The sequence below is a fragment of the Pongo pygmaeus genome, chromosome 15 (genome assembly GCF_028885625.2).
Source record: "Pongo pygmaeus isolate AG05252 chromosome 15, NHGRI_mPonPyg2-v2.0_pri, whole genome shotgun sequence".
In the NCBI taxonomy this organism is placed as follows: domain Eukaryota; kingdom Metazoa; phylum Chordata; class Mammalia; order Primates; family Hominidae; genus Pongo; species Pongo pygmaeus.
In genome coordinates, this window is record NC_072388.2 from 68,832,694 (window position 1) to 68,850,667 (window position 17,974).

At 46.2% G+C, this 17,974-nt stretch overlaps 1 protein-coding gene across 4 annotated transcripts in view; it reads left to right on the plus strand.

Annotated features, from left to right (window-relative positions):
* Positions 1–17,974, plus strand: part of SMOC1 (SPARC related modular calcium binding 1) — a 148,504-nt gene that overhangs the window by 53,609 nt on the left and 76,921 nt on the right. The gene's annotated exons all lie outside the window — the stretch shown is intronic.

The following is a 17,974-nucleotide window of genomic DNA, read 5'->3' on the forward strand; positions in this document are numbered from 1 at the left end:
CAGTTTTTCCATCCGCAAAGTGGGATGCAGAAGATTACCTCTTCGGTGGTTGTCAGGATCAATTAAAATAATTTATTTAAAATTCCTAGCCCTGCACCTGGCACATAGAAGGCATACAATAAATGAGAATTCCCTGGAAACTTATTTCTATTCTACTACGACTTCTTCCTCTCTAATTCCCTCTTAGAATGCTGTAAAATTTCAGCAGTGCAATTGGGTGCTTTCTAGTCTAGGTTTTAGATAAATGTAGTCTTCTTTCCTGGAACTTCTGCACTAAAATATAATTTTTAAGGCAGTTTTCTGGTGGAGACAGGGACCCCAAATAGATTTAGATCTGGCATGGGGAATCTGTTTTAAAGTAAAGCAACCTCTATTTTAAGTGTCTCCCTCAGAGATGCTTTTAAATGCACCAAAAGTTGGGGAGATATACTCTATCGAGGTGAAAAGGAGAAAATTTAAAATTGTCTTTTTCTGCTTTCCCTAGAAGATATAGTTTCTTATACAAGACCAAACACTCCAGCACAAGTCATCCTTAGCCCTATCTTTTCGGAGGCCAATCAGGACGCAGTCAGCCCTGTATTTTAACCTAGCCTAAGTACTCTGATTAGCTTGAGCAACTTCAGAAGTTGGCCTGTGGCCTCCCGAGCCCCTCTTCCAGCTAGTTTGCTGGGGTCTCTTTAGAGTTAATATGTTTTTCTGGATCAGGTCAGGGATGGAATTGCCTTTTAAAGAGACACCTGTGTTGTGACCCAGACCAAGAAGAACCTCCTCCAAGGAGCTTGCTACATGTGGGTGGCAGCACAGGGGTGGTTGTGCTTTGGTGTATCCCCACTCTGAAGTCTGTGCCTGGGACCTGACTCTGTAGCTCAAGGGTATTAAGGCCCTAGAAGGATGCGAAATAGGAACAGTGAGGATTACATCCACAAGACCATGAGGGGCAGGAGCTATGGCAGTGTGCCCCTCCCTGCAGATCCTGTGCCTAGCACAGTGGCTGACCTTAGAGGGGGGTTAGTAAATATTTATGGAATGAACGAATGTGGCAAGTTGTGGAGCTAGTGTATGAAACTACCTTCAGGTTTTGAATTGTTTTGCAAGGAAATGAATGCCAGGGGAGTTTTGTTCTAAGGGCATCTTTCAGCAATGATGGGAGAGCCAATGTCCCTCCACATCCCTCCCCTACCTGAAGCTAGAGCTGCATGTCTTGCAAGGTCTTATTTTTGGCCCTGTGATTTTCATTTCTCCCCCATTCTCCCAGTTGATGACATATTACCACCGTTTGTCACCTTCTAGTCTGAAGGCCCATACAGGTTACATGTGTGCCCTAGAGAGGCTGCTGAGTGCTTCTGGCATCCCCTATCACAGCACCACTTTTGCTTGGGACATTAGAGTTCATCCCATCTGGTGAGATTCAGAGCTGCATCATAGGGAAGGCTGAAGACTGCCTGTCCATGTTATCTGAGCTGAAGAGGGAGACTATGTGGTGAGGATGCAGTTGCCTGGGTAGATGCTGCCCAAGAGGGCATCTGGGCCTGTAATGCTAATGACACTGTTGAGAAAGGACACTGAGTTGTTCTGTGCTGAACTGAGAACCGTAGGTATAACACAGAGGAACAAGTAACCCCATCCGACTTCCAGAGATCAAGAAGCCGAGAAGGCATCCTTCCTCCTTCCCCTCCCACTGCGAGTCTGGGCAAGCTTTGCTCAGTCCCCGGCCTTGTGTGGGCCATTGCCGGCCAGTGTTGGATGCTTTTGAGGTGACAGCAGAATTTGGTGTAGAACTTTGGGTGCAACTTGGCTAAAGGCAGGTCTGGGTCAATCTGTTTGGATTCTGTGTGTGCCTCACTCTCATCCCTTTAAAACAGGTGTTTTTTAGGAAACTTAGAAACTAAAGAAAAGTGCCAAGAAAAAAGCCAAACCCATCTATAACCCATCTGTATTCCTACCATTCAGAGACAGCCACTATTAACATTTTGGTGTATTTCCTATCTTTTGTCTTTCTCTTTTTCTGTCTGGAGTGGGAGGAAGATTACTTACATATATACACACATAAGTATGTATTATATATATGTATATTTATATACATGTTTGATATTCTGCTTTGGTTTTAGTTAATTTTATATTGTGAGCATTTCCGCGGTCAATAAAAAGTCTTGAGAACTGCTTTGAAGGCTGGGTGAAAAGTCTTTAGTACCGAGTCTTTGGGGTGCTATCCTTCGCATCAGAAAAGCCTGTGGCGTTCCCGTTCTTTGAGAGTGTGCAGGCTTTGCTTGGTGTGCTCTGCGTGCTCTCTGGGAGTAGATCCACCCACCCCTTGCTATCTTGTTTCTACAGGACTGCTTAACAGATGGGATCTGCTAAGTGCAAAGGCAAGGGTCCTCTCAATCAGTTTGCCTAATCCCATGCTTGAGGGAAATCTGACCTTAAGGGTTATAAATGTCTGGACTAATAGAAAAAGATCCTCATAGTCAAATACAGGTTTTTATCCTTAAAAGAAAGATCTTTGCTCTGCCCTGGAACTGAAAGGGTTAGTACATGGAAGAACCATTCTTTCTTTCCCTCAGGAATGGGTTTGCTTTGGTTTTCCACTGATCTCCCGTTCCTGCCTGTAGAATTTGACATGGTTTTATTTACTTTTCCTTGGCCCAGTTTGGGTCAACAGGATTTCTCTCCTGCTCAGAACAGCCTCACAGTTGTGCGAAGTCAGACATGAGCCTGAGGCCTGGGCAGTGGTCATCAATCCTTGTCTGAGCGACGCAGTGGGGATTTTCAGCTCGAGATGGTCTGACAGTACCAGTGCCCCCGCCAGTCCCACACGGGCCAAGCTATTTCTTCTCCTCTTTTGCCTGTGACTTTGAAAGCATTTTGTGTGTGTGTTTGGGGGTATGCACACATGCATGCTCACATGTGTGCATGTGTGTGCTTGTGTGTTTGGTGATCTGAAGCCAGGCATCAATCAGTACAGCAGGATCTCAAATGACAGTGGAAATAGCAATGAAAGGAAGCACACGAATTAAACACACACAGCCCCAACAGAATTCGATGATATAGCAAGACTGGGATTTCCTCTTCTGTTTGTTTTAGTCTGCACTTGCTCAGCTTCATTCCCAGAGCTTACTGCTGTAAGGGAGTGGATTTCCTCAAGTGCTGTGGATAAAGCATTTCTTCCTCTGTTATCTCCTTTGTCAGTGTAAATCTCTCCACTGTGTAAGTGGAAATGAAGATGAGCCTGTGTGTATGCCATAGGATTTCATCCAAATTAAACAGGCACTTTAATGACATTTTCCTTCATGATAATCCTATGACACTGAAATATACCAGTTCTCCATTTAGTTATTACAGAGCCATGACATACTCCCCAGGGGCCGGGAGAGTATAATACTCTGCCTCTTCTTCCTGCTATGTTTAGAATTTGTGTGGAAGTCTTTTATCGTGGGTGGGCTATGGTGAGGCTGTTTTGGGCCTTTTTGTATTGATAAGGGGAACAGTAGGTGGTAAAAGCACAATATGCGAGTGGATAAATATTTTCTAAGGTTAGAAAATGAATAGCAGCAACACCAAGAATCCCATGTAGTGGCGTCGTGAGGGCTAACGGCAGCTCTGCAGCAGGATGAGAAAGGAGACCCAGACAAGAGGAGAGTCTGTCTTGCAGGTTCAGTGGCTTAGGCCTGGAGAGTGGCTTTTGGGCTTCTTACCGCTTAAGATGTTGTTGGGCTGTTGCTGTATTGGGGATGGAGCAGGAAGCACACTGGGTGGAGTTCACCTGGCCCATTTGGCCCATTGAAGGAGGGACAAGGAGTGTCTATGGCTTCTGTCAGTGGCATGAGGGTCTCTTATAGGACACTGATAAGGTCTCCATTCACCTCCTTTGGGGAACATACTGTGATATCGGAGGGCTTATGTCTGGTGGTGCAGAGCAGATCCAGAGGGGAGGAAAACAAAGACTTCCAGTGCTATTGTTTTTGCAAGTAACTTAGCTGGCAGCTTTCTTCTTCCACATTCGTGGTCCTAGACTCTTGAACAAGAGCCAGTGATTGTGCCCTCCAAATGATGACTTCCTAAGGGCTCTTCTGAGTGTGAGGGTGTGTGCACGCATGTCCCTGTGTCCATCTGACGGAAGCACACATGCCTCAGCTCATGAACAGGTTCAGCTGATCAGCCCTTTTATTTAAAGCACTATCCAACTCCCACCCCTTTCAAACTCTCCACTGGACTCTGGGCCAGGTTAGCTTCATTTCAGCCACATTGTGAGTTACTGAGTGTATTAGTCTGTTCTCACGCTGCTAATAAAGACATACCCAAGAATGGGTCATTTATAAAGGAAAGAGGTTTAATAGACACACAGTTCAGCAGGGCTGGGGAAGCCTCATAATCGTGGTGGAAGGCAAAGGAAGAACAAAGGCATATCTTACATGGCAGCAGGCAAGAGAGCGTGTGCAGGGGAACTGCCCTTTATAAAACCATCATATCTTGTGAGATTTATTCACTATCATGAGAACAGCATGGGAAAAACCCACCCCCATGATTCAATTACTTCCCACCGGGTCCGTCCTACCACATGTGGTGATTATGGGAGCTACAAGTCAAGATGAGATTTGGGTGGGGAAATAGCCAAACCATGTCACTAAGGCATTTTGTCTCACAGCCAGTTCCAGTGTCATCTTTATGGAAAACCAATCTCTGGATCCTACTGGCTTTTGCAAGTTCTCCCTAAGTTTGGGGCTGCCTGTTGGAATCCCACAGTCTGCTAAAGGGACCCAGTCTCCCCTTAGCTTCTATTCTTATAACTGGTATTTCCAGGTCTCTTCTGTCTGTGATTACACAATAGTGCCACATTCACATTTACTCCTAAATTACAATGACTCTAAGACCCTCATCTGCTCAAACAGTAACTCCCCTTAGTCCCCACTTTGGGGTGCCTTGGATACTTGCACAAATAAGTTATAATTTCCCCTTTGCCCAAAGGATGCTTATTGCTGGCTGTGCCCATGGTGAGAGCCAGGTCCAGGTGAGTGGGACTATCTCCCACTGCTGCCAAAGCTGTTGATTCAGGTGCCAGAGCAGGGATGGGCTTCATGCAGAGGTGGGAAGAAGGACCCACCTCATTTCTGTTTCTCTTTGCCATCTAGCTCTGTGAGTGCCCAGAATCTCTTAAGGGGAACTTGAATCTTTTGGATGCCACTTTCAGCTTCTGCATCTCCCACTTTGTCCGGAATCTCCACAAGTCTCTTGCGAAAACAATTCTGTCTGTTTTGGAATCTTGTCTTTCCAACCAGAGGGGTTCAGTCACTGCCCAGCACCCATTTGTATTGAGATCAACCCCAGCCCTCTTCCCCACTCGCCACCGAACTTCTCCCTCAGTCCCCCAGTGGTAAAACACATCTCACATATCACTGGGTGCAAAGAGCTACCAGTGATCATTAGCCGAGGATGGTGGCCCAGGGTCAGGTGGCACAGGAGTATCCGGGGCTCACTGCCACAAGCCAGCAGGCTCAGTGACATGCTAGATATTTGTGTTCTTAGTAATGCTCAATGCAAACTTAGAGCATTTTGCTGGTCAGAGCTCATAGGAGTGTTCAGGATAACTTTGTAAGGAGTTACTACCCTTGGCTGAATAAATTGCTCCTGCCAGGTGGAGAGATGGTGCTAATTTAACAAATCCTTCCTATCAGATGTGTGTGTCATTGGGAGGAAGGGCAGGACGCTTAGAATCAAACAGGCATGAAGAAACTCCTTTTTTGTCCTCTTTGCCTTTGCACCCCACAAGTCTAAGTCCTCTCTTATAATCCATGATCTCTTGGATGCACCCCAAGTATAAGACCATTTTGTGGCTCCTTGTTAATACCATCAGCTTAATCTCTATTTTTTTTCCCTCAATGCTAGTGGGCTGAGAGGATTAAAAAAATCGGGATCCTGGGTCCTGGAGAGCTCTCTGTTTATTTGATTTGGAGTGAGAGGAGTTTTTATTTGTGCTGGTGGCAGACTTTGAGGGATGAGGAGAGGGAATGGCATGCAACTTTCTCCAGCCTCTGCTTCCCTAGTCTTTAGTGACAGGGCAGGGGTGTGTGTGCACAAGCAGAAAATAAAAATAAATGCCTTCCGCCTCTGAGTAAAAGGTTTGATGCCCTGTTGGTGATCAAGGAGGACTAAAATCTAAAAGACATTTAAGTTGTAGGACTCCACTCATGCAAAGACGTATTTTGATCTCCACTTGTCCTCCTTTCTCCTTCTTTCTCACCAGGATGCATGCTTCTGGCATCCCGCCCTGCCCTACCTAGACTTGTGGAAGTCCTGTAGGGCAGCGACGAAGCCCATTGATCTTCTCCATGGGCAGCAACCCTGTTCCATAAGACAGTGATCGGATTTGGTTCTTGGTGCTCTTATTTCATCTAGTTGGTCCAGATTCCACCAGGTGCATTTGCTTTTCAGCCTGGGATAACCACCTCTCAGGAGGAGGCAGCGTGCATGTAGATGCCTAGTGTAGGACTCAGAAACTCACATTTGCCTGTGACTAGGCTGTAGTTCTCGGGGGCCGCTGATGGGTTTGCTAAGCTCATCATCTACAGTGTGGCCACACTTATTACCCAGGACACCCAGCCACTTCATTGGCCCAAATGTGCCCCTTCTTTTCCATCCCCACTGCTGGCTTATTCAAGTGTAGTAACCTCCTAAGTGTCCTCTCTTTTGTCTCTCATACCCTTGCCAAAGATTTCCAAAGCTCGGGTCTGAGTTTGTGTTTTACTTCCTTCATTGGCTTTCAGTTTTTTAACAAAACAAAACAAAACAAAACAAAACACCAAAGACAGCTGGGAATTTTTAGGATCCTCTACGATCTCGCCCCAACCTGGCCCTAGGGGCTGATTTCTTCTATGAATGGTCATTTCTAAACTCTATCTTGAAATTACTTTGCTTGTCTACTTAGGTCTACCTGCTGTGATTCTCTTAGCGTGTCCTTTCGACATCCCTTCCTACTTGTGAAAATCTTTTAAGATCCAGTTTATGGCTCCTTCCCTGAGAAATTCTCCTGGGTCTTTTCAGTCTGAATTTACCTCTCCTTCTAGCCCCGCAGAACACAGGGTCAGCTGCTCTGTCCAGCACTCAGCAGAGCCCTGAAGCATAATAGGTGCTCAGTGAGTCTTTGCCAAATGGATGGTTCTTTTTCCTTCCTCCTTGCCTCTCCTCTCCTCTCTTTTCCTTTCTACGAGTTTGCTGTGACCATCTCACATCTTGGATTTTCTGGCACCCCATTTTCCCATATCTTATCTGTTTGTTTGTGACTTAGGCTTTGCTTCCTGGTTTCAAAAATGCAGCCCCAGTGGAGATATGTCCACATGTCAGTTTTTGCAACTAGATCAGCTTGTAGGGGCAGGGCCTGTGTTCTTGTTTATTTTCATAATCCTCAATGTACCTAGCATGGTGGCTTGTATTAAAGGGGGTGGGCGGAGAAATCGCCAGAAACTTCTCTGAGTGCCTGTGGGGGGGTCTGATGTGCCCTTCAAAGCAAACATTCTTTGGAAATTTTTCTTTAGTTTTGTGTTTATTGTTTTTATCTTGTTTGTTTGCTGAGTTGTAATTTACATGGGGTACAACTGACCCCTTTTAGGTGTATACTTTTATGAATTTTAACAGATTTATATAGTTGTGTAACCACTACCATAATCAAGATCTAGAATATTTCCATCACCCACAAACATTTTCTCCTGCTTCTCTCCTGATCTCCAGTCCCTGGTAATCATTAATCCAATTTCTGTCACTTTGGTTTGGACTTTTCCAGGATGTCACATAATGGAATTATATAGTATATAACTTTTCGAGTCTGGCTTCTTTCACTTAGAATAAGGCTTTATTTTTACTTTTTTGGAAATTTGATGACTTGGGCCCTAACCCTCACTTTATGTGCACCTGCTTTTCTAAAAGATTGACAAGGAGCATGGGTTTGGGGCTGCAGACAGAGTGTGTGGATTGGGAGCATGTAAGTTAACTCGGTCCCCTTTGCATTCTTGGTAGGGTCTCTGTAGATCCAGGGTCTCAGCTGCTTTGTCAAACTCATGGGTCCTCCTGTCTCCTGCCTTCCCACACAGTGGCACCTGGTGTAAGACAGCCTTCTCCCCTGGGCCCTGGCCCATCATCCCTGTGGCTGCTGGTGGTGAGGGGCACAGTGGAGGAGGGAAGTCAGGTGGGTGGGGTGAAGTGACCGCTAAATTCCTCCCTTGCGAGGGGGTGGTGGTGGGGTGATGAAGGTCAGGCCTCTCCTGGCTAAAACAACAGAAGTGGCTCCAGCTGCCCAACAGCTGGAGGGGGTGTCTGCTTTCCCTCAGCAGCGTGAAAAGCCCTTTAATCGGGCATGCTGCTGTCAGGCTCTGTCGCGGAGGTGTGCGGAGGAAGAGCAGATGCTGCTGTTGCTGGCAGGCCTCTCTTTCCCTTTGACCTCCCTTATCTTCCCTCTTCCATCTTCACTGAGCCCCCCTCTGAAGCCAGCAGGTCGAGGCCCTTCTTTGCACCTGTGTAAATGCAGTGGTCATGGGGTCAGGGAAGGGTGAGAGCGAGCTGGCAGATATAGGGATGTGGATTTTTAATGCAGATGACCAATTTGATAGTGGGTGGGTGAGTGATGTTTTAATGGGAAACCACTCTCTATTCCCAAAGATGCAGGCCCCAGAGAAGGCCAAAGTCCAGTTTTGCAGATGGTGAAGGATGTGGTGAGAGGCGAGCAGTCCCAGGTTGGAGAGCAAGCGGCTGAGCTGCAGCTAGACGTCTGGAATGTGATTCTCCGCTTTTTGTTCCAAGCATTGGCTCCAAGAGTGGCTTTTCCCCCCTTTCAATAGCAGGTTTACCTCCCAGAAATGCTTTTTAGTACTTGAGTTCTAAAAACTTGAGCTGGACTGTGATTTACAAACAAGACAGAAAAATATCCCCTCTCTTGGGAGAGCTCTTTTTGCTTCTGGTGCCCTTCTCCTCTTCTGTTCTCCTGGGGGCCACTACTATAGACCCAAACCACTGTTGCCAGAGCTGACAGCAAAGCCCTTTCTGCCCCTCAGTGGCATCTGGGGCATAGTGTCTGATATCCCTACATTTAGGAAGGCAGTGTGGTGTGGGAGAAAGAATCTGGGCTGTGAGGATCAGACTTACAGGAGTGCTCTACCACTTACTGACTTAACCTTGCTCAGCCTCGGTTTTCTCCTCATTCATTCAAGCCATACATATTTATTAAATGCCTCATTTGGGCACTGGGGATGCAGCAGTGTCACACCCAGATCTTGGTTTCTGCCCTCAGGGAGCTTACAGCCCGGTGGAGGGGCATGGATAAGCAATGTAAAATTAAATGATGGGCCATTTTAATCACAATTATGGCACAGGCCACAGTGGACCATAGTGGGTGTTCTGGGGGCTCATTACAGGGATCCCGACCTGTTTTGGAAGGCAGCAGCATTTACTCCGGAATTGGAGTTAATCAGGTGGAAGCACATTCCAGGGAAAGGGGCCGGCGTGTGCACAGTCCAGAGGCAGGAAGGAGCTGCAGAGCTGGGCTGTGGTTTCTGCCCTGCCTGTTACCACCCAGCAGGCATACATGTATGGATTGTTCTCCTCCCCTTTCCTTCCAAATAGGCATTTGCAGATTGGACATTTGCAGGTGGAGAAAACTCACCATTATTTACAATGTTGAGGCTATAGAAAAATGAATTTAGGGTGTCAAAAAATTGACTTGTAACTGATTTTTTTTTTCCATCTGGCTATTGTTCTTACTCAAGTGCATGCATATGGTAGCTGCCCGAAAAACTAGAGTGCTAATCACATTGGCCATTAAATTGTCAGAGTTTTCCACCTTGACATATATTAATTTCAGTCTCATCAATCTAGAGTCTCAGATACTGCCCGAGTTATGGGTGAGATGACATCTCTGGGCTGGTGGAAAGGCTTCCTGGAGGCTAAGGCCAGGTTCATTGGGAATGAATTCCATGATGATTTAGTGATATATGGGTACTATCTCAGCCATACTGGTATATCCTCTTAGAGATTTTTTTTCGTTTCCATTAATCCAAGGAAAAAATACCATGTTTAATATGTGACTTTTATTATTTAAGAGATAGATGTTCCTTTAAAGAAAAGAAAGGAACAAATACCTTTAATCACTATACATTTGAGAGCTTTAAGCTGTTGTTGGTAGTTGGACGAAGAATATTTCTTTTCACAGTAAGTGACAGAAAAAAGAGCTACTTCTTCATGATATATTTTAGGTAAGGTTTGATATTCATTCATTCATTCCTCAAACATGTACTGAACAAACTTTTTTGGTAAGGTGCTGTGTTATGCCCTATGTATATAAAGAGGAATAAGACACAATCTTTTATAGACGTGTAAATAGATAAATGATAATGCAGTATATCGAGGGTTTTGATAGAAGTATAAACACAGTGCAGTAGGAGTGCCAAGGAAGCTAATAGTGGTGTTTAAAATATGAAAGTATTTGCTTTTTAGGATGATAACCTCAGTGGCAATGTGGAATTTGAACTTGGGTTAGGGGTAGGGATGGGGGCGGAAGTTTGGTGCCAAAGAATCAAACACCCAGGCGAGAGATAAAGGACTAAATGAAGTCGTCATGGATAAGACAGGAAAGCCTGTTGGAGACAGAGCCCCAGCCAATCTCCCAACTGAGTGAAGTCAAATCTGTTACCTCAGGTGGTACCATGTGGAGCAGAAGAACCTCCTAGCTGAGCCCAGCCAATCCACATAAGTATGAGAAATGATAAATTGTGGTTTGAAGCTGCTAAGTTTAGGGGTGATTTGTTTTGCTCCAACAGATAAGTGAAGCAAAAAGTTTGAAAGTGAGTACTTGAAGCTGTGTTACATACGAATTTATTAAAGAAAAACCTAAAATTAATTTGAGTTTGGCCTGTGATTTTTGAGTATGTTATCACAGAGAGAAATGTCACTTGCTGCTCCAAATTGTGGACTTCAGTCTCCCAAATCCAGTGGATAGACCTCTGACCTAGTTGTTTAGCCTGGCTATTGTCTCCTTCTCTACACCCAGGAAAAATATATGAGTATGCATATTACCAGAAAAATACCTGTTTAGATTTTAGATATTGGTTAAGTCAGCATTATACTAACAGGTGGAAGTTAAGAGGGTGAGCACAGCTCTATATTATAAAGAATTAAACATCTCCTCCCAGATGGAATCTTAGGCTGGCTCTTTTATTCCCTATATTGTCATGGAAACTTGGCAGTCAGTCAAACCTAACACAGCTTGTGGTATTGGGGTGGTCTCCCTGAGCAAAAGCTGTGGCAGGGCTTGCATTCTACTATGCTGGAGACTGAAGGGGAAGAATCAGCATGTGTGCATTTCAGATGGAGGGGATGACTAGTCCAAAATTGATTTCATCTACCCGATCTCCTCCATGGCAAAGGCAGCCCCCAGTCAGTAGCTTACTTTTCCAATAGGAAAAATGACTTGTTTATGTGTATATCAAGTATCCGTCCTACTTTACAAATGTGAACAAAACACAGAGTGTTTGGAGTCATCCACTCTGCAAGGAGAACGGGTGGGAGAGACAACTGCAGATATACAATTATCCCAGCTCCTTTTGTTTGGTTTCTGTATTATGCAATCATATTTAACATTATTATTTTGTTTTTAGTGTCTTTTGGTTAGGAAGAAGGAAAGGAATATAAGTGAAGATTTCTGTAAAACTGCTATTTCCCTCTAGAAGGAAATGGCTCAGTGTTTGGCTTGTTGGAGAGATGGCTTGCTCCTGCCCAACCTCCCAAATTTCCACCAACCATGATTGCTCCTGAGCAACTCCAAACTCCTGGAATATCCTGGTTTTGACCCATAAATAGTGAACTGATTTTCTATCTGACATAGTTTGGAAATTTGTCCCCACCCAAATCTCATGTTGAAATGTAATCCCCAATGTTGGAGGTGGGCCCTGGTGGGAGGTGCTTTGGTCCTCGGCGTGCATCCCTCATGGCTTGGTGCTGTCCTTGCAATAGTGAGTACTTGTGATATCTGGTTAAGTGTGTGATCTGCCCCCCTATCCCTCTTGCTTCTGCTTTTGCCATGTGACATGCAAGCTCCTGCTTCGCCTTCTGCCCTGAGTAAAAGCTCCCTGAGGCCTCCCCAGAAGCAGAGCAAATGCCAGTGTTATGCTTCCTGTACAGCCTACAGAACCATGAGCAATTAAATCTCTTTTCTTTATAAATTACCCAGTCTCAGGCCGGCCTTCCTTCCTTCCTTCCTTCCTTCCCTCCCTCCCTTCCTTCTTCCTTCACTCCCTGTTTATTTTCTTTTCTTCTCTTTTCTCCTTTCTTTTCTTTCATTCTTATTCTGTCACCCAGGCTGGAGTACAGTAGTACCATCATGGCTCACTGCAGCCTTCACCTCCCAGCTCAAGTGATCCTCCCATCTCAGCCTCCCAAGTAACTAGGGCCATGGGCATGCATTACTATGCCTGGCTAATTTTAAAATTTTCTGTAGAGACAGGGTCTCTCTATGTTGCCCAGGCTGGTCTTGAACTCCTGGGCTCAAGCAATCCCCTCTCCTTGACCTCCCAAAGTGCTGGGATTACTGGTGTGAGCCACCATGCCTGGCCTCAGGTATTTCTTCATAGCAATGCAAGAATGGCCTAACATACTGTCTAATTTCAAAATGCAGAAATTATTCTCCAGATCAGCTTCTTTTTTCTTTTTCTTTTTTCTCTTTTTTGTTTTTCTCTCAATCAGTGTTCACCTGGCTCAACTGAGAAAAATTCGATTGAAGACTACACTCCCTCCTCTCTCTTCTCCTCTTGTTTTTTTTACTTTATAACTGGGCTGTTGCATACAGTAGCCACTAGCCACATGTGGTCATTTAAACTTAAATTAACTAAAATTAAACGTAACTAAATATTTGATTTCCCAGTTGCACTAGCTACATTGCAGTGCTTAACAGCCACATGTGGTTTGTGGCTGCTGTATTGGACAGCACAGATATAGAACATGTCCATCATGGTGAGAAGTTCTTTTGGACCGTGTGGCTTTGGAGCGTTCCAGAGTCTCTAGGATTAAGTCTTCTCTTATTGCCTCTATCTTAATAGCTCCATGGTGTCCTGTTATCATGCTCCTTGTCTCCACCCTAAATGGTAATCTTACTGAGGGTGGGTACCATGTTGGTTACGTGTTGCTTCCTATGCTGGTACAGTGTTGGGCTCACTGTTGGTGATCACTTATTGAGTACAGAGCAGATGAACAGATGAAGGAATGAACTGGAGGGTTTGTGGACACAGAGTAATCCCTTTGGGGCCCTGGAGCTTTGGGTGATCTTATTAGGGCGTAGCCATCTGGTTAAAGCTCCATTTTATAGAGCTCATTTTTTTTGTGTGTGAAAACAATCACAAATAACACACAGTTCCTAAAACAGATGAAAATGTGACACCATAGTTGATTGAAGATTGTCAATGCCCCCATGCTATCTCTGAACTTTTTATTTGGCCTTAGGGACCAGTAATTTCTAGACAGGAATATTTTGGGTGCTCTTCTGAAGCTGAGAATGATCTCTGTGTGTTGGGATGGGTGGGGCCTCTGAAGTTCTTTAACCTGTCTGTTTGCAGACAGAGTGTTCCCCTTGTTAAGAAGCTGGTCTCTGGCACAGCTGCTGTGGCCTCTCTCTCGGCGTAGAGCAATCCATTTTCTTTTCTTTTCTTTTTTTTTTAAGTATTTATTGATGATTCTTGGGTGTTTCTCGGAGAGGGGGATATGGGAGGGTCATAGGATAATGGTGGAGAGAAGGTCAGGAGATAAACACATGAACAAAGGTCTCTGGTTTTCCTAGGCAGAGGTCCCTGCGGCCTTCCGCAGTGTTTGTGTCCCTGGGTACTTGAGATTAGGGAGTGGTGATGACTCTTAACGAGCATGCTGCCTTCAAACATCTGTTTAACAAAGCACGTCTTGCACCGCCCTTAATCCATTTAACCCTGAGTTGACACAGCACATGTTTCAGAGAGCACGGGGCTGGGGGCAAGGCCATAGATCAACAGCATCCCAAGGCAGAAGAATTTCTCCTAGTACATAACAAAATGGAGTCTCCTATGCCTACTTCTTCCTACACAGACACAGTAACAATCTGATCTCTCTTTCTTTTCCCCACATTTCCCCCTTTTCTTTTCAACAAAACCGCCATCGTCATCATGGCCCGTTCTCGATGGTCGCTGTCTCTTCGGAGCTGTTGGGTACACCTCCCAGACAGGGCGGCCGGGCAGAGGCGCTCCTCACTTCCCAGAGGGGGGCACATGCACTCCTCATCCCCCAGACGGGGCGGCCGGGCAGAGGCGCTCCTCACTTCCTCCCAGACGGGGTGGCGGCCCGGCAGGAGCTCCTCACCTCCACGAGCGCCTCTGCCCGGCTGCCCTGTCTGGGAAGTGAGGAGCGCCTCTACCCGGCCGCCCCGTCTGGGAGGTGAGGAGCGCCTCTGCCCGGCCGCCCTGTCTGGGAGCAATCCATTTTCAAACCGATTTTTTGGCCTGTAGTTCAACTTCACGGGGACACTGGCAGCTCTCCTGTCCCGTGAGCTGCAGCATGGGCAACTAGGCAACCTCAGTGGGTTTGAAAAGAAACTTTGCCTTCCTCTCCCTCTTTTTTCTGTGTGTTCTCTTAAACCATGCCCCTCTTCAATTAAATTCCAAAGAAAGAAGATGAACAAGAACTTATACGTGACTTAGGATATGTTAATAATTGAATCTTCACATCACCCTATGAGGCAAGGCTTGTTACTACTCTCATTTTACGGATGAGAAAACTAAAAGCCCAGAGAAGCTAGGCAACATTCCCAGGGTTAAACAGCATGTGGGTGCTGTTGCTGGTACTGACACCCATGGCTGGGCTCCAGAGCCAAGCTTCTAATCACTAGGTCCCACTGCCTTTCATTATAACAAACAGAAACACCGGCCCACCTGCAAAAAGGACTTCACAAAGTCAAAAACTGTTGACCAAGCACCTACTCTGTGTGCCAGGCACCAGATGCTGAACATCCAGGTGAGACAGCCCTGCCCTCCAGGCAGGTCAGGCCCAGCACGAGACACTCCTGATGAGAGTTCCTGTTCTGAGGTGGAGTAAAGATGGCAGGCTCTGGGCCACCTCTGCCCACGTGCAATGCAGAAGTGGGACGGGAGAACATGGCTGAGGACGGCAAGGCTGGAAGCACAGGGGCATGAGGAGTGGCCCCAGCGATCCCCGGGGGTGGCAGGAGCCCGGAAAGCCAGGCCTGTGACATCCCACTGGCAGGTGTTGAGGGAATGGCAGGCGGGAGATGCTGCTACAGGGCTGCACTCCTCCCACACATGACGGAGGGCCCCAGGATTGTGTTAGATGCTCGGGGGAGGTGTTCACAGGCAAAGCAGGCATCGTTCTCATCTTCATGGAGCTAAGAGTTGGGGATTCCATTGGTAACCAAATCATGCAAATGAATTCTTCATTACAAACTGTGTGAAGAGCCACGAAGGAAAAATGAAGTGTGAGAGAGTATTACAGGAGATCGTCCTCACCTGGGAGAGTCAGGGAGGGCCTTCTGGAAGAGACCACCTGAGCCAAAATCCGAAGCAGGGTGGGAGGGAATGGAGAAGGAACAGCGTGCCTGAAGGCCTGGAGGTAGGAGCAGAGGTAGCTCATTTGATAAATAGGAAGCAGGCCCGTGTGCCCCACCAGCAGGGAGCAAGGGGGAGCAGGGAAGAGAGAGCAGAGGGACAGAGAGGGGCCCCCGGGTCTGATTCTCACCAGGCCTGGGAGATGATGTAAGGGTCCCCGAGCAGTGGGACATGGCTCACGGGTTTAAGGCAGGGGCAACTTGAGGAGGGTTGAGGCTGGGGATCGTGTGCAGGGCTTGACTGAACAATGCTGTCCTCTCCCATTTCCCCCCATCAGCTCACCCCTCTTCTGTGGGGCAGCCCTGGAGGCAGTGGGCTTCCTCTGGAGATGATGATCTGAGTTATTTATTTTTACCCCTGAGCACTGGACTCTATCAAATGCTGTGCTCATGAGACACTATCTGGATATTTCCCTTTGGGCCCTGGGCAAGATTCAGGTGTGACCTGTGAGTGCGTGGGAGCCCAAGGTGTCTGAAGAGAAAGCGCAATTTCACTGTCCATTTGGACAAGGCCTGTGCAGTGGTTTCAGCCCTCAGCTGCTCCGTCCCTGTGCTAGGCAGCCAGCACCCAGGCATGAGGTCCAGTCCCAAGGAGGGACTGGTTTTATAGCTGGGATGTGGTCGGTGTATTTATGGACAGGTTCGGGCCCTCTTTGAGTTTGGCCAGTGTGGGGTGTGTGTTTCCAGTACTGCCTTGAAGGGTGTGGTGCTACCTCTGAAACTTCTCTGCTGTTCTGGAAAAGGGTCAGCAAGTTCTCATCTATTTGCTTCACACAAAGGGCCCACAAATACATCAGAGACAGAGCTTGTATTCACGCCTTCCCAAAACCTCTACGAGCTTGGTTACATAGTCAGCTCTACCATTACTGATGGCCTGATTTGTGCTCATGACATTGCCATTCATTATTGTGGGACATTCATTCCCTCAACCCAGTCTGATGAGGAGCCTCATTCTGTGTGCTCAGGACTCTGCTATATGGGAGTAGGTAAGAGTGGACCCAGGTCTCAAGGCCCGTACAATCTAATCATGGGTTACGGAGCAGAAGCTCATGGATTGTAATAGCTCAGTTATTGTTCTCCAACTGTATTCTGTTGTTGTTAACAGGGGGTTCCCTGATATAGGGGTTCATGGTTAAGTAACTTTGGAAGATGCTTCATTGTATATGCCCCTTGATCTGGTTGATTGTTGTGTAACAAACTACCACAACACTTAACGGCTTAAAACAATTTATGATTATAATCTCTCTCAATTCTGTGGGTTAACTGGGCTCAGCTGGGTGGTTCTGACTTTGGGGTCTCTCATGCAATTATTTATTTTCATCTCTCTGAGTTGCAATTAGATGACAGCTGGGACTAGACTCACCTGAAGGCTTCTTCACTCAACATGTCTCTGTGCCTGGGTTGGTTGGGCATTTCTCTCTCTGCATGGTTTTGACATGGGTAAACTTGGGCTTCCTCATAGTATGGTGGTCTCAGGCTTGTTAGGCTTCTTACAGCTGATTTCCTTGCAGCTGATTTCCTCAAGAGTGATTATTACAAGAGGCCCAGGAAGGAGCTGCAAGGCTTCGTGTAACCTAACTTTGAAGTCCCCAGACACCACTCCCATAGTATTTTCTTGGTCAAGCAAGTTTCTGAGGCCAGTCCAGATTCAAGGGAGAGGAAATTAGACTCCATAGCTCAATGGGAGGAGTAGCAAATAATTTGTAGCTGTCTTTAATTTACTATGCGTCTTGGAGGTTCACAATGCATAAGAATGTATCAGAGTCATCTGAGAAGCCCTTCACCAAGAAAATCTGCTTAACTCAGCATTTTCCAAGCGATTAATGTTGTTATTTTAAAAATCAGGAAATCTGTTTCTCACAGAAAATTATTTAACTTCTGTATTCTGCCAGAGAGAGGTGGGCAAAAATTGGAGGGATGATAGATTTGGAGCTCACTACGATCTAATAAATAAAACTTTCCCGAGATGGAATTTGGAGATTTATGGTGTGTTCCTGATTTGAGGAACACAAATAGAGGCTGCATGGCCATCTGCATGGATGGAGAGGCTGGACATCCTAGAGGGTAAAGCTTTGATTTTACTTCTGACAGATTTAGGTTCTAATTCAGCCTCCACTGCTTATAGCTATGTGACACTGGGCAAGTTACGTCTCTAGGCTTCGGTTTCCTCGTCTACAGAATAGGGTTCCTATTTCACAGGGTTGTTGTGAGGACTGAGATCCTGGATGTGAATTACTTGGCACAGTGCCTGTTAATGGTCAGTAATTGTTAGACATTATTGTTCTTATGATGCATAGAGGATGCCTTCCTTGGTTAGACTTTGTGACTGCTCCCTTCCCTTCACCTTTAGGGTTTTATTTGGGT